The sequence below is a fragment of the Camponotus vicinus genome, unplaced genomic scaffold (genome assembly GCF_025532165.1).
Source record: "Camponotus vicinus isolate PSW18456_S1 unplaced genomic scaffold, iyCamVici1.0 SCAF_14, whole genome shotgun sequence".
NCBI lineage: Eukaryota > Metazoa > Arthropoda > Insecta > Hymenoptera > Formicidae > Camponotus > Camponotus vicinus.
In genome coordinates, this window is record NW_028141950.1 from 4,063,549 (window position 1) to 4,081,092 (window position 17,544).

At 32.5% G+C, this 17,544-nt stretch overlaps 1 protein-coding gene and 1 long non-coding RNA gene across 10 annotated transcripts in view; both read left to right on the forward strand.

Moving 5' to 3' along the window:
• The window catches only part of LOC145965350 (venom dipeptidyl peptidase 4), a 326,742-nt gene that overhangs the window by 181,984 nt on the left and 127,214 nt on the right, over positions 1 to 17,544 (forward strand). The window lies entirely within an intron of this gene.
• On the forward strand, positions 1,618 to 10,544 carry LOC145965364 (uncharacterized). The gene is made up of 4 exons (XR_014436679.1): positions 1,618 to 1,884; positions 2,104 to 2,235; positions 2,929 to 3,129; positions 10,501 to 10,544. It is a non-coding gene; the product is annotated as an uncharacterized LOC145965364 (long non-coding RNA).

Here is a 17,544-nt window from a genome sequence, read left to right on the forward strand (position 1 = left end):
TTAGAAAATACAAGCTTTAGAGCTAAACAAATTTTACCTATAATTAACTCTTTAAAATATAATTGTAATTGCGCGATTAATATTTGACCAATTGTATACAAAGATATGACACTTAAGTTGTTAAACGTTTAGCTTAGCCGATTCAGTTACATCAATCGTGCAAATTTGATCGAAATTCATGCTCGATAAGCTGGAAATTCAATTTCGAAACAGAAGATTAAATTCGCACTACTCAGTTGTGAGTACAATTAGAAGAATTACTCAATAATCGATCTTTATCTCAGGAATATTAAATTAATAAATAAAAATAAAACAAAATTAATAAATAAACTCGATATTATTTAAGAATTAAAGAGAAGATTTTCTACGAATTATATATTATATAATTAGGTTAAACAAATAAAAATATATAAATATATAAATATGCAAAAAATATATATAAATTAAATTTTTTCGGAGGGGGGGAAAAGAGGGATAATAATTAAAATAAAGTCTCGAATTGAGAATTATTTTAAATTTGCTTGGTATCGTACCAAGAAAATTTGTGCCCTGTGCACACAAATAAGTTTCAACGAAAACTTAATTCTCGTTGAACTTACGCACTACCATCCGCGTTTGGCTCTTACTGCCTGTTTAAATTTAAGTTTATGTTTAATATACAGAGCCTAATTTCTTATAGTTATTTAAATTTTTTCGCTTTAATTTTTTTTTTAAATCTGAAAGAGATTGCTGCTTTCTTTCAAAATTTTGTGTAAATATATTTGATAATATATAAATACAATACGACATGTGCTCAAGAGAGATTCATCCACCTCGGTTTTCATTAAATTGTGCCCTTACGTATTTACTATAAATTTCAGAGTTTCTCACTTACTAACTCTGTTGGTAGAAACTTTGGCTCTCTCTTCCTCTCTCTCTCTCTCTCTCTCGGAAGAGCAATTTGGTTACCACGATGCATAAGCGTAATTCCATATCTCATTAATAATTTGAAGACACGAAACGTTGCTTCTATTTGAAACGAATCTCCAGCCGGCGATATGAAGTAAAGTGATGCGAAAGGCACAGCGTTTTGAAATAACTGTCATACGTGTGAACGCTATTCGAGTGTCACGTGTAAAATGACACGATAGAGCCCGCTAGATAGACACGTTTAGCACCGTGACGCCGCTCTACGTCGGGTTCATAGAGCATGGATTATGAGATACGGAGCTTTCCAGGTTACGTCCCGCGAAATCCCGCGTCTAACAGTCTAGTCTTAGCTACGGGATAGACTCTACACCAGATTTGGGGATCTGGATCTCGGGGACGCGCGTAGGTTAGTTGGGGGATTCCGTCTTAAGCACCGCTCGGAGTACCGGATTTCCGTCCTGAGTAATTTCGCAGAGGTAGCACGAAGTTATTGGTTTCGTGTAATGTACTCATGCAAGTTCGTAGCACCTCAAAGATCTCTTCAAGATATATCGAATATTCCGAAACATAGTGTTGCGTCCCTGTGTTCCTTTCCTGGGGATTATTTGGTCACCCGTGACGTTCGGCAGAAGATCGTCTTCGAGCGCGTTGCTAAGAAGAATGTTGACAAGACGTATGACAGTCGAGTCGTATCCCAGCTGTCAAGCTGCGCGGACGCGTCTGGATTTCCCGAGCGAATATTATTGTTTATCCCGTTGCATTCTGGTGTTATTAAAGTTCCTGTGTTCTCTTTAAAATACGAGTTCTTATTTACGAGTGCGCGAGCGTGTGCGCGAGCGAGTACGCGAGTGTCGATCTTTGTGTCGCGCGCGTTCGATAGATATCGTTCCGCGGACGCAACAATAGTACTTTCAATAAACGTCTAACAAGACTGTTTCCTCGAAAGTCTAGAAGTATAAAAGCACCAAATAATGCGTAAGAAATTTTTTTATCTAAATTTATTTTTATTAAATATAAAGATTTCTTTTTATTTTGTTCATATTTATATGTTTACGTACATGATTGATTAATTTGATATTTCTATAAAAAAAAATAAAAATAAATATTGATATAAATTTGATGAGAATATAATTTCGCTCGTACTATTTGACATAAATTATTTTACGCGGCGTAAAATGAAATTTTTTATACAAGTATATTCAAGAGAAACATTTACACGTATCCTCTGGGAGATTCTCGCGAGGATTACGATATCGTCGACTGCCAATTCATTTCGATAATGCTTATCGTTTCCTCGATTGTGAATATACGGAAAATTGGAGAACGGTACGTAAGATACACTTTGTAGCTTCTTCAAACGCGTTCTGCGCGATAAACCCGAGAATGCGTTTAAGAAAAACGAAGGTTACGACGTCGTTGCCACCGCAGGGAAAAAACGGGGTTTTCTTCGGGAATACTCGTCTCGGTTAGATCTTAACTGTCGAAAAGCCATTAAGCCGTTGAGCATTTTGCGAAATTGAGATCTCAACGACAATGATAACGACAACTATCCGCGGAGACATATAAAAACAAACGTTTATGCACGAAAACGTATTTCTACCACCATAATAGAGTTTAACAAGTATCTTCGTATAGTTTAAATATCAAGTTGCTGTTACTCGAGTGAATAATTTTTCTACATTTATATAAAAAATATCATAACTCACACATATATATACTCTTTTAAATATTTATATATGTCAATTTATTTAGAGTTTGATGAGCTAATTAGAAATCTTGAGTTTATGGAACATTATAAATGATATAACTGAGGAGGGAAGAAATTTGTAATTTAGATCATCGAGACAAAGTTTTTCCAATAATAAAATGAACAACAGCAATTCTTCAACCGACTTTTGATTAAAAATGAGTACTTAACGTTCTTACATAATTTTATGATAGCTATTAATTTTATCGCCGCGGAAAATTATTCCTCCGTCATTTCCGCTCCACTCCGTTACTTCTTTCATTAAACCTTAGACCTTACGAAATTAACTTGATGCCCAGCGCCTCTCGAAGCTATCAAGACGTAGCGGAAGCCATTGCGGATGAACGCTGTGGTTTTCTCGAGCCTCAGACAGTGATTGTCGTTTCACCGATACGCTACATTGAACACACTTGCATCACTTCCCGTTGCGAAGACGCTCTCCTCCGGTTGCGTATGCAGGTGCAGGTATACAGGTATACAACATGCGGGGGGGTGGAGAGAGAAGGCGACAGTGAGAGACGAGTTTAGTTTGCCGGAGTGAAATTTATTGGGTCGGAAATGATCCCATTACCGCGCGCCAAAATGGGTTACGCCACTTCTCGGCGTAGATGAATCCGGTATGAACTGCTTCGCGGATGCAACATCTCGTCTTGTAATTCTCGTCTTGTTCGTTAAAACATACCTGGAGAACTGATGATAATTACCTGAAGGTCCGATGATAATTGAAAAAAGTGATAATGCGTGCGGATTGAACGACACGAGGGATTTAGAAATAAAACTGGCAACTTTTTTAAATTTGTGTTAAAGTGATAAAACTGGCAAATTTTTTAAATTTGTGTTGAAGTGAAAAAATGCACACTCTTGCATCAATTTTCTTTTATTTGAAATTTAAACATTAAACGTTTTGACCGTGCTAATATTTTACATCGACATGACAGCAAAACAATCTACATTGATATTAAATATGGGGAAAAGAATTGTAGCTCCGCGTTTTATTGATAAATATAGTGAAGAATGATAACAATGTATTAGATACAATATAAATTTTGAAGTATTAAATTTTGATATTTAAAGTTGAGATGTTAGGTATTGAAAGAACGAGAGGACGAAATATCAGTTAAATCAAGTTTATATGCTCGGGTCATCAATCATTTTCAATTCTGATCCATCTATACTATGACATGACCGTAACCTTGGTCAGAAGAATCGCTGGAGAATCATTCATAGTTGACATATACAGCCGCGAGCACTTTATTACGTTGCTACTGCAATTATTATTTTACGCCATTTTTATATAATTACTATTTATTACGAGATTGACTCTAATTATTTCTTATATCAATATAGAATCAATATATCAATATATTATAGTTTATTAGAAATTTACAATTGTATTATTAATTACTTATACTAATTGTATTCTTTTTTTTGTTAAGTTTTTTGTAAGTGTGCCCATTGCATTATATTACTTACATCGTACAGTCGGTGAATTATTGCTTTTAATTACAAATTTTAATTCTCCACGTAATGTACAATAATAAAACAAATTCGTAATATTTTAATATTTCATATAATATTAAATTTTATTCATATAATGTTCAATTGATTGATTTTACTGAATCAATGTTAGTTTTTCCTAATTTCGGTATTTCTTTTTTCCAAAATTTTAAAAAGTATATTCAATAGATTTTGCAAAGATATTTTTTAACAGATGTTAATTCCGATCACATGTTGTATTCATCATTGAAATTAATATTGTAAACGAAACGCTCGCAAAGATATACGAAGAAAGGATATTGCAGCAAAGTCTCTGCGATATAATTAGCGATCGATGGAATTTAAATAAGAATTCCTCTGAATTCCGTATGCGGTATGAATGAAATTCCGAGGTAAAGCGTTGAATCGCTCGCTTCCTGATTGGATCGATATTATTTCGCATCCCGATATCCAATATTCGCACGTATCGATGGCCAACGCTGGTAACGAAGACGTTAACCAAGGTATTAAATTATGTGGGCCGCCGCGTTACGCGATTGCGAAATTTCTCCTCATCGGTATCGTTTGCGAATGATATTCTTCTTTATATCGAGGGGGATGAAAGGTCGACGGCGTTTCCTGAATTATGTCGTCGAAAGGTAGATTTTATTTTCTGAGAGTCAAGATCGAGTCTCCTTCTCACGAATTTAGGTAACCCGCCCGTTCTGTGCGAGGTGAGATATACGAGCGCGTCGGAAATTCGGCGGGGAAATGTTGTATTCCCAGACCGCGTGAAAAGTTATTTCAATTTTTCAAGTAGGCGGAAATGTCATTTATCAAAGTCGCTCGTGCTCTTTTTAATAATGTTACACGAAGGTGGTGAGAAGAAAATGAACTGGAATTCCAGAATCTTATTTCGTGAAAAGTAAGGATATTGAGTAATCATGTTGCTCTCTATAAATGATAGGATTGTTGATACCAAATTAATTTCTCTTGTTGAAAAAATAAACATAATCATAAAAATATTTTCTGGCTTATAGAGTTTTAAAATCATTATTTGTGATGCGATTTTAATCCAAAAATTGTTTTCTAGAATTAATTTTCTAAAATTAAAACTGAAAGAGTGAAGACATCAAATTAAATTATAATTGAAGAACCGAAATTGGTTAAAACAGTTCTACATGGTTTAAGAAAGAAAAAGTTACGAAAAAAAAATGATTATGTCACAACTATAAACAGTAAAAAATGAATCTATCAATATCGTTATAAAAATGGATTTATCAATATTATTATATTTATATTTAGCCAAAATTTTAAGTGGATAATAAGACGAAAAAGATATCTATAAAAATATTTCTATAGAAAAGAGTACACATATATGCGAAATATTTTATATATATTAAAGTATTATATATATAATAAATTATGTTGTGTAATATATTTTATTATTATTTAATTTTATTATTATTTGATCGAAATTAATTTTTTTATACAGTTATTTGCCTGCATAATATTTTCCTGCATTTTCTAATTAAAAATAAGCTGAATAGCTTTGATATTCGATAAATAATAGCCAACATATTGAAGTAATAAGCATAGCTATGTTTTATCGTCATTCACACGTCATAATTAAATTTCCGTAGTGAATTAAATTAGCGCGTGACGGACTCCACGAAGCGAATATAATGCGCGAAAGCGCGACGAAAATACTTTTTTTTCGTAAATCTCGGCGAATCATGAACTTTCACGATTGGAATCGAAGTCGATTAATTTTGCCAGAAATATCTATGAAATATATTAGTTTTTTACAACATTAATTTGTACTTTAGACTTTATATAAAATATAAATATTCAATTTTTTAAATTATGTATATAGGATATTTTATATATATATCATTACTTAATATTAGTGGAGGATTTAACTTCAATCAAAAATAGTCCGTAATAAATTAAATTTTATCCTTGCTTTGAACATTCGCAATATTACATATTCGACATAAAATAATCTCTCATATTAAAATTGCTTCACGTATTAAAAGGCATTATTAATTGAATTATAACTAATGACATCGCTATCGATGAGATTTGCTAAACTGCGATAATTACTCTCAAAGTTAGTATTCGCGATCGCATCTCGTCGACTCATCGATTTATCGTCTCGCCGCCGACCTTGACTTCCCATTACTCGTCGATCCTGACCGCGGCTTTCATCCGTGAAAAATAGCCGGCGAATGACGTTAAGCGGCTAACATATTACGGGGCTAACCGCTGCGGGCGGTTGCCCCTCATCGTATCGTCCTGAGAAGCGCCGCTCCTCAATTAAATTCCCTCGAGAGAATTAAATCACGCGCGAGGATAGCGGCATTTCTCCGGGAAGAGAGCTCTCGACGGGAAGATGGCAGACAGGTGGTAAAATCGAGGAAGGAGAGGAGGCGAGGGATGATGAGGAGGACAGAGAGAGAGGATGGCTCTCAGAGATGGGAGACGGTAAGAGGCGGGGGAGACGCGTTGAAAATGATTTAATTAAATCGATATTAAACGAGGCTGTCGTCGCGCTATCTGCTCGAGAGTCAAGAATCACCTTTTGGATCTGCTCGCGCGTAAGCGGATATTATGCAAAGCGATGCAAACGATTTCGTGGTTTTCCGCGATCGCGAGTAGTAAAAGTGCGTGACGCGCCGGCCGCTTTATTACCGCTCGTTGCCACTTTGGCCGCAACTTAGCGGAGGGAAACTTTTCGAGAGGGAAACTTTGGTGAGTTTGGCGCTGGCACTTAGGGATCTAGTCTTAATTTAAGATCGTCTTAACAGATAAGAAAGGTAAGCTACGGGCAAAAATTCGCAAAGTCGCAACGAGGGACATTCTGACTGAAATATGAAAAGGATGCACGGAGATGATGCAATGCTGTAAAGATTTTAAAAGAGTTTTTATATATTTGTGCTTTATCACTATCTTTGTAAAGTATATATTTAATTTTTATATGTTTTCTTTTTGTCATACGCTGTATAAAAAAAATAATTTTAATATACTTATTTTTTAATTTAGCGCTTTGCTTTTCAAACTGAGATTTTTCGATTACTCGAAATGAGGTACTTTTGGTCTCATTACGTTTGTATCTTCATTATACAAGCAAATTTTGTTAGCTCGAGGCGTCGAAGTATTTCCAAGACACATTTCTGGTGCTGCGACGGTTTAAACGAGGAATCGCAAACCTCTCAAACGTGCGCCATGGTATTCGTCGGAACGGGTATATTTTAATAGGCTCCCGCGCGGTTATAAAATCTCTCTTTATGAGCCCGTCGGGGTCGCGCTCTTCGAAATTCGCTGTTGGAGATTTCGTTGTTCAACTCGACAGTGAAACGAGCGACTTTCTCGTCTGCGTAAAGTTCTTCACATCGAGACGAAAACAAGCGTCGTGTTTGTTGTTTCTTCGCAAATTACAGGTTCATTCGTCGTTCTAAGTTCGAGTTGATGATTGTTGATGTAGTTTCACTACAATAACGAAACCGAATCTGCAATGCTTCGTAATCGTTATTCGTATTTCATTAGAATTGCATCAAATTACGTGTCCTCAATTCGTTGAAATTTCAATTTTTTCGTGGGAGGAATAGATGACACCAATTTTCATTTGAAATGCGAGTTTACGTGTAATGAATAAAAAAAGAAAAATCTTATGTTTTATTTATTGTCATTTTAACAATAATTATGCATATGAAATATATAATAAATATATAGACAAAAGAATTAAAGTATTTTAGAGAATTAAAACTATTTTAATATTCTCGCTTTTTATTTCTTTTATACTGTAGATACACCGCAAAAAATTGCAATAACGTGTGAATGAAAGGAACAAAAGAATTTATATACTGGCAGAGAATATTAAAAAGTTAATTATAAAATTTTATTTCTTTTTATTTTACAACAATTTTTACGACTTCATAGTTTCCAATTTCATATATTCCATAAATCAAGTGGAAATTGTATGTATAAAATATGAAAAATACTTTAAAATAAAATTTACGACACGATACTATGACAAAATCTATATATAATAAACGGAAACAAAGTATAGAAAATGATTTTGTCGAGCTACATTATATTAAAAAATCTATTTTTAACGTACTATAGTTCAAATAAATTATAATATTCTCTCTATTTTTTTTAAGTTAAATTAGAATTTAAAAAATTTATTTTTTTAATTTTTTGAATGAAAATTTTATTTAAAATAAAAATAATTGTGTGTGTCCGTGAACGATATTTATGTAGCAAGACGTTGATTATACAGCAAGAAGTTTGTTATCTGTTTACGCTAACTTTTACTATATTCTATCATCCATCTCTCTATTATAAAGTCTTCCAAACATTGGGGAATCTATAGTATGAATCTTCGATAACACGGAACAAGACGTGGAGGTCAGCATGTCAGAAGTTGAAGACGCGCTGGGAAAAGTCGCGGTCGGATTTTCCATTGCGCCGCCAGTAACTTTCTTCATACTCGGCTGCATAAACGCTTCCGAACATTCATAGGGTAGTGTTTCCCGGGTAGTGAAGTTCAAAGTTCAAAGAGCGGCCTGAAAGTTTGATGAAACTAGAAGAAAACCTTCGCATGTTAAGCAGGCGCTCTTATTCAAATGACATTTACTTTAGAAGATTTAGAAAGGGATATTTGCCGAGCTACGCGTCCTGGTGATTGATTTGCGACGAATGCGCGGAATTTCAGCCGACTTGTGCCGGGAAGATCTTTCTCTTCCATGAACTCTAACCCGTACAAAAAAGTATCGCTTGTTTGTCTGTTTAAGGAAAAAAGATGACAAATTTAATAAATTAAATATTAAGAATATATAATTAAATTAATTTACGTGCAATTATATAAATTATGAGATTTATATAATTAATATAATCGATATGATTATTTTTTCATGTGATGTATGAAAAAATATATGTCATATAAACACAATTTCATAAAAGATAAATGAAAGATTATTTTTGTATAATTGTTAATTTTAAATACGCTTTCTCTCACAGATGATAATTTAATTACATTAATAACAATAACCTCATTATTAGAGAGCAAATGTTTGTGAAATAAATTATATTTTTATCATTTTATCTTATTAATATCTCATTTTATCATTTTATTTTATTAATATTTATTTTTATTATACAATCGTGTAAATATATCAGTAAATTAGTAGATAGTTTTAACAGGCAATCTTTTTTCTTTTTTTCCCTTACTTTTAGAATAAATTTTACTAAAAGTAGCACAGTTTAACAAAGAAATTAATGATCTGTACAGCAATGACAGAATTAAAAGCTTGCTGTTTCGCTCTAATGAAGATCACTTTGTGACCGCGTTTGCTCCAGTTAGACTGGAAGCTTCTGTTAACTCGCATGTATAAAAGAGAGTAGTTTTTCTATGACTCTTTCTCTGTCTCTCTCTCTCTTTTTCCCTTCCTTCTTTCTCGCAACTCTACAACTTTTAATTAGCTATCCGTTTCAAATTGCTCACATAACGATGGAAGGAGATAATTAATTGTAAATAGAAAAAGTTTTTTGTATCTCGATTTTTTTCAAATTTTGCTCTCAGAGGGATGATCTTAAAAGATCTTAACTGTAAAAAATTATTTGTAAGAAATAATCAACTCTTATTAGTAGTTTCCGCTATTATTTCACGTCGTAGAATTAATGATGCAGAATGAAAAGCTTTCGACATTCGAGAGATGTTTTACCTTTGTATCAACGGCATGGTATATTGCGAGGATAGTAGTATAGTTCAACATCGCTGCTAGTTAAATTGCTTTGGCAATTACTCTTCTTGTACGAGACGTTCTATTCTTCTTGCGGCTTCTACCGTTGAATCCAATTTTCCGTTCGCGTATCGGGTAAAAGACTTTTGCTTGTAATAAGATGCATAAACCTTGTTGTGACTCGGGTCAACATTTTGTCATCGATCTGAAAATGTCGCGAGAGTTGAAAACGCGAAAAAAATTCGCCAAAAAACAAAGAATTTATCGCGAGAATTTAAATCGTTAAATAATAATGTACATATAACTTTTTAATTTTATAGGGAGAACGCGTGAATTTTTTTAAATGCAATTAGAATTGCTTTTTCGGTAATGAATTATATTCATTTAATCATTTATAGCGCAGTTATTTTTAATTTTAATATTACATATATATATTTTAATTAGATAATTAAATGTTGACTAAAAAATACAGTCTACATGAAATTATAAATAACATTCTTTTATTTACATTAAAGTGATAATGGTCTATTTCAAGTCTATTCATTGAAATTTATTTGAAATGTGATGGACACAGAATATATATTTCACCATATATCTATTTTGTTGTTAAATGTTTTGTAGTTTGAAGAGAGAGAGAGAGAGAGTAGAGTGAAAAATAAACATTGGCTGGCGCTCGTATTTTGCGATGTAAATACATTGTGCAATCGTGCTCAGTGACAACGACCTTGCGCGTGACAACGACCTTGTCATTCATGTGACGACTTTCGAACAGCAGACAATGTCCGTGAGCAGCATTATTACGTCTCGATTGCGAATATTAGGAGATTTTTAAAGATACATTTAGAATTTTTAATGAACCTTGCGACGAAGAATCTGCTTTTCGATTATGTTAGCGTTAAATGTACCATCTTTTACAAACTTTAAATGTATTTTGGCTTCTTCTCGTCGTTACATGCGACGAAGTTATATGTAACAATAGATTAAACTTTTCGTTTAATGACTTTTGAAAAGTTTCCTTGCGCAAATCTCAACGCTTAATACTTTACATACTTTAATCCAAGTTCTTCGTCTCAAGAGATATACATAACTTTGACACATAATTTTATATAAATGTATATTCATACCCGCATGGAAAAATGAACAAAGTATGGGTTGATGTGAAAAGATATTGGAAAAGTATGAAATAATTTTGCATATATTTATTTAAATGTCATATTTTTAGAATATTTTTGTAAATACACAGGTTTTCCGTAAGATTTTGAATTTCAATTATATTTTATATCGAACGATTTATTTTAAGCTAGTGATAAGGTTTTATTTTTATACGATTTTTATATTATATAATATTTTTATTTAATATATTTTTTAAATAATTAAAGAATACAATTAACATTTTCATAACTTTCCTACAATAGAATTATAATAATTAGATTAAAATAAAAAATTAAAAGACATATACACTAGTAATGTGAGAAAGATTTTAATACAAGTGGATAAGTAAATTTGCGCTTATTATGTCGTCGTGCTCAATGACAACGATCTTCATATGACGTCATTCATGTGACGACGCTCGAACAGGCAGTGTCCACTTCGCAGGATTATTACGTTTCGATTGTGACGAATATTAGGAGATTTTTAAAGGTACGTTTAGAATTTTTAATGAACCTTGTGACGAGGAATCTGCTTTTTGATTATGTTAGCGTTAAATGTGCCATCTTTGCGCATAATTATTTCATATTTTCGAATATGTTTTCAATTCAATTGTGACTTCGATATACGAATCGCAATGTCAGACTTTATTTTTCATGCGCCAACATCTAGTATCGTGAATTTTGATCTCTAGACGCGTGTACGCGATACTCGTACAAGGTGCTTCTTTTTCGGAACTTATGAATACTTATGGCATTTTGTGTCGCGCGATAAGATTTTCAATATGAAGTTTTTAATCCAATATACCCCGTGTACGAGACTGTGGTAGCGTACGTGAAGCTATTTTCTCGGAAGGGGAAGATTACCACCATATTTTCGCTGCTTATTATGAACACCGTACGGTTTTTTTACGGAGCATGAGAAATTGGGCTTCTCCATCGTAAATCAAACGTGATTGATCCCTTAATTTGCTGCGTGATGGACATCACTCTACCGAAATATTTTTTCATAAGCTACAAAATTGCAACTTTAAATATTTATTATTAATTTGCATAAGCTTTGAAAAATCCTAGATATCTTTTATATTAAATTTTTTGTTCTACGGAGAATGTATTTAATTTTAAAAAATTGCTGACATATATTTTTATACATATAATTAATATATATATATATATATATATATATATATATAGTATTCGTTTTTTATTATTAGATATGAAAAAAAGATATGTAAATTATTAGATACTAAACTATCTAACTAATAGATAAATTATAAGATATTAAAATACTAGATACGTAAATTATTAGATACGTAAAATATATAAAACGCGGGAAGGATAGTGCAGCTACATAATACTTATTTTATATAATTATAGACTCTTTCTAAAAGTTAGTTAATTATGTTTTGGACTACATGGTTCTTGCATCAAGCCATTCATTTTAGAAGCTAATATAAACTTTACAACACACTTTATAATGCGCTTAATCTCACAAAGCAGATATCACATTCGCGTTTTCCCGTCTCTCAAAGCTTTCCCGATGCTTTGTAACGTTCGATAAGATGCTTTTAATCTACTATATCTTCTCATATGGCTCTTCTCAATGGCACGCGCTAAAGTGGAAAGGAAAGGTTCGACGCTATGTCGCGTATATCTTCCTGAGGGGATTGTCCTCGTATACTTTCATCCTGCTGCTTATTATACGGCGAGACGGAAGGTTGAGCCTCTTGGTCGTAAATCAAATTTACGGCGGAGAGATCGCTCGTGCCACCCTTTTGTACTTTTGAACACTCGGTTTAAACATCATGTACTTTTGTCCCGCGTCATGAAATTCGCAAGAATTAAAAATCCGCGAGAAATTCAAGTCTTTATTAAGATTTAAAAACATCTCGAAATATACGCGATAAATTAATTTCTAGGTTTTTCTTTCGAAAGTAGAAATTCAATTTGAATAATAATTAAAGATTCGACGATAAATAAAGAACTTATAAACACAAAATATAGATTTTTTGAAAAGAAATTATATCTTACTTATTCGAAAGGAAAATTTTTTTTATATGCAGCGTGTGATTTTAAAAAAATGTAACTTTATTAAATTCCAACACTCTTTTTAATGATGCATAATTCATGTTTAAATTAATTGAATCGCGCATACAATTGACGAAATGTAAAATCCAGAAACGTTGTAGTAAGAAAATACAAATGAAAAATTTACTAGCATAGCTTATCTATAAATTTCTTTTCGTCTAAAGAAAAATGAAAAGAATAAGATTACGCGTGATTCAGCTGCCATGAATTCTCATTGCGGACTTTACGGCAACTCGTTAGCGTGCCTGTAATGAAACCTCGATACTGCCTTCCTGTATGCACCACACACATCCTCTTGCATGGCAGAGTAGGGGCACAATTAGCCGAGTGCCACTCTAATAAGGATTTATGCCCTGTGGGATTTGTTACGACAAATCGAAGCACGCTATTTACCGCCGAACAAGTTGACGCGTGATATATTATGTTCTGACAATCGCAGGCGAGATGCAAGACCTCAAAAAGCTATTATCGATTTTGTGTGGTTGCTTATATAATCTTTTAATGCGAATAATAAGAATGCTATGGTGAAAAAAAATAAATTACAAAATATATTGTAGAATTTGGAATATATCATATGTGTGAATGTAATGGTGAAATAATTTTTGACAATTAATTTAAACTACAATTGTCTTCTTTGAAATGAATTTTTAGCTTTATTATATTCTATGTATATAATTTTGTATAAAAAAGATTTATTTTTATACATATAACATTTTTAGTAAATATTTCTTGAAAAATATTACAGATTATAGGTGAACAAATTTATATAAAAAGCAATTTATATAAAATTTAAATAAAAAGCATAATTTAAATAAAAAGCAATTTTTCGATAGAAAACATACATTAAGCTTATACATACACATACAGTTATATTCCACTATTCGTTTTTAAATTTTTACACATATAAAAGAAATAAAAATTATTGCAATTTAATGTTATTTAATCAAAAATTATTCTACAACAGATATATGATTTCATAAAAAAAATCCTTCTTTAAATATAATACATAAATTTGAGACCTCTTAACTATCAATAAGACGAATATACATTGCACACAGTGCGAGTAGCATAAACTTACAACATTTGATGTTACATCCGCAATCACTGAACTTCCATCCTATTATAGCAACATAAACAAACTCCAAGATTAGAAATTAGAAGTGCACTTACCTGTTGAAATACATGAAATATTTAATCAAATATTAATAAGAAAAATATTTATCGCATAGAGATAACCGTACACAACAAATTAATAAGCTATGATATAATATTCTTTGAATTTTTATATAATATGTCTAAATATATATATATTATAGTATAATAAAAATGTGTATGTGTGGGATACAATATAAATATAAAAACGGAAGCAAAAAAAAACAATAAAACAGAAGTACATAATAACTTTTCACAATGCCTTTTATAATCCATTTGTATAATCTATCTTTTTAGAAAAATTTATTAAAATCACATGTTTAATGTAAAAAATTAATACGGATGTACACAATTTGAAACAATTATAAAATAAAGTTATATCAATTAGATTTATCACATTTGTTATTTTTATCCAGCAAGAAATTTTGATAAAGAAAGAACTAGAAATTTGGAAATGGTGTTTCCTCTGGTAAACGAAAATCGGATATCACATTGTGTTCTCAGATTTGTGAAGAAAATCCTTGGGTGCAAGAGCTTGCCGATAAAATTTGATCGGAAAAGGTAAATGAGTGCATTTTGACGATGGGGAAAAGCATTTCGGCGGAATTGAAAACGCAAGAAAATAGATGTACAAAAGTAAAATTCGAAAAGAATAAAGGTAACAAAAAATGTTATCGAAAATCTTATATCGAACACGTCGCCAAACTCATTTCATAAAAATTGAAGGTGAGAAAATTAACGAACTTTGAAAAAGTAATTCTCTTATGCCACGGATATTTCTCCTAATTTGTTTAGTGCCGCAAGAATAAAGCAGTCGATTTATTCTTATTGACCGCCTTTCGCAGACGGTTGCTTCCGTCTCGGATAATATCGCGGAAAGGAAGATTGCATTCGAATCTCCTTTAGGAAGTACGGAATCCAATTCGAATCCAGATTGAGAGTCGAATCCGAAATAAATCTGAGAAGCCAGATAATTTGATATGCTAAATTGCATAAGAAATTGCATAAGGATGTCTGACAGGTGAAAGTGCTTCAAGCTCCATAAAAATTTTAAAGAATCTTAACGATAGTTTAGAGAAAATTTTCTTATACATATAACAAATTCTATATTTTAAAAACTGATAGAATTTTATAAATATAAAAAAACAAAATTAATATATGTAAATACTATTTAAAAATTAATTATAATAAAAGTAGACATTTGTGGTTTTTCTTTGTATTATATTTTGTTAATAAAAAATTAATGAAATATTAAATTATATAATTATGAATAAATAAAATTTTATTTTATTTTTGTTATTGACTGACTTAGTTTTTCAAACGACGAACTGATCTACTTTCATACAAAATATTTCGGATTCTCTCTTTGAATTTAAATTTATATCACCCCCGTTTCAATTCATTTATCTCGCCTATTGCCCGATTCGAATGGAGTACTACTTCGTAGCGATAACCCTTACGCAGCAATGGCACGCCATTGCACAACGCGGGTTAATATCGCGGTAGATACGTTATCTTTATTGATCATCAATTACATCGGCGGCATCTTTAGCGAGCCAAACGAGCGGCGCAATTAGATAATACCTTATCCGGTTCGCCATCTTACGCTCGGTGCAATGGCTTTTAATTCGTCCGAGTAGCCCGAGAATACGATAGCGGATTTACTGGATTGCTCGTGATCCTTCGTGAAGAGAGGAGAGGCAGGAAGGAAGGGAGGGAAAAGAGACGTTCCGTGGATAATATCGCGAAAGTGCACGATACTCTTTCACGGCGGCTCAGAAATTGGATACCACCGAGGAGATGCCGCGTCTCGTGTAACAGGAAGGCGCATATACACCATGACTCTATTGAATTTTGGGGCGGATCCAAATTGGATCTCACGTATTTAGCGGCCAACACTAAGCTACAAGCTACAAGCAACTCAGGAACGGACGCAGCGAGCTTGACTTTTCCAAAGCTCGAAGATGGAAAATTTAACGTTAACCTGACGGAAAGTACCTATTCGATACTTTCTCTTTAGAACACTATCGATTCTTTCTTGTTAAAATTTTAATTTTTAACAGTCTAGTTGACGCGTGTCTGTTTATTTATTAAATATTTATTTATCAGACAAAAAATAATATATCTTATCTATGTAGGATATAATTTTATTTCATGAGATTTTTAAAATTTCATCCTCTCTTGTGATCAGCGTAGTAAAAAAAACAAGATGTTTGAAATTCCGAGATTTTTTTTATTTTATCAGAAAGAAGTTTATGTAAAAAAATAATTTATGTCATATTAGGGCAATATCGGAGAATGACCTCCCATAACTATGTCGGAAAGTGTATTATAGATTCATTACGTTTTCGCTTTACCTCGAAAAGTACACTTATCGGCTCTGAAAAATAAATTAACTCCGGGTACCGAAAATACATTATCCATCACTGAACTCGCCGGCGTGCACCTGGACGTGCTTAATGTTGGCATATTCGCCGGAAGTACCTGCAGCTACGATAATGGCGGATACAAATGACGACCTGGCTATTTTCCTCCGGAGCGCAGCTTCGTTTCCTCGTAAACTCTCCCCACGCTACTTTCTTTTTCACAATGATGTCTTTTCACTCTCGGTGAATTCTAGCGGAAATGCGTCGACAACTAATACGACTAGTTATGCCAACCATAATTCTCACCCGCGTACGCGTATCGTCTGCTTTATATTACGGGAAAATAAAATTACTCGCGATGTGGCAAACTTTGTTTGTTAATTAATTATTTGCGTCTATAATACATTGACGGCAATATGTTTTTATGCCGAGTACTGTCATATATATATTTATATTTCATTCAGATATTTTCACAATATGCACTAATAATGTAATAATGTAATGTAATATAATTAATATAATGTAATATAAATTACATTATTGTGCATATTTTAAATTGAATTTTTCGTAATAATTTACATTTTATTCTCGCATCTTTTTTTAGCTACATGAGAAAAAACCGATAAAATTCCCAAAACATATTTCGATAGAATTGCAAATCGGCGATCGTATAATTGGAGAAATGCACAAAGATTTTCTCGGCGAATATCATATTTTGAAAACGTGTATATCGGGAACGCGATAAAAAATATCTTCAATCTTCCGCAAGGTCGACTCAATTTTGCTATTCGCGATTCACGACACAAGAAAGCGAAGCTGCATACGAAAGTCGGTTTATCCGTGATTCGTTCGAGATAAGCTCCGACTATGGATGAGATTTTCTCTCTTTCTTTTCGACGCGCTGTGTATTT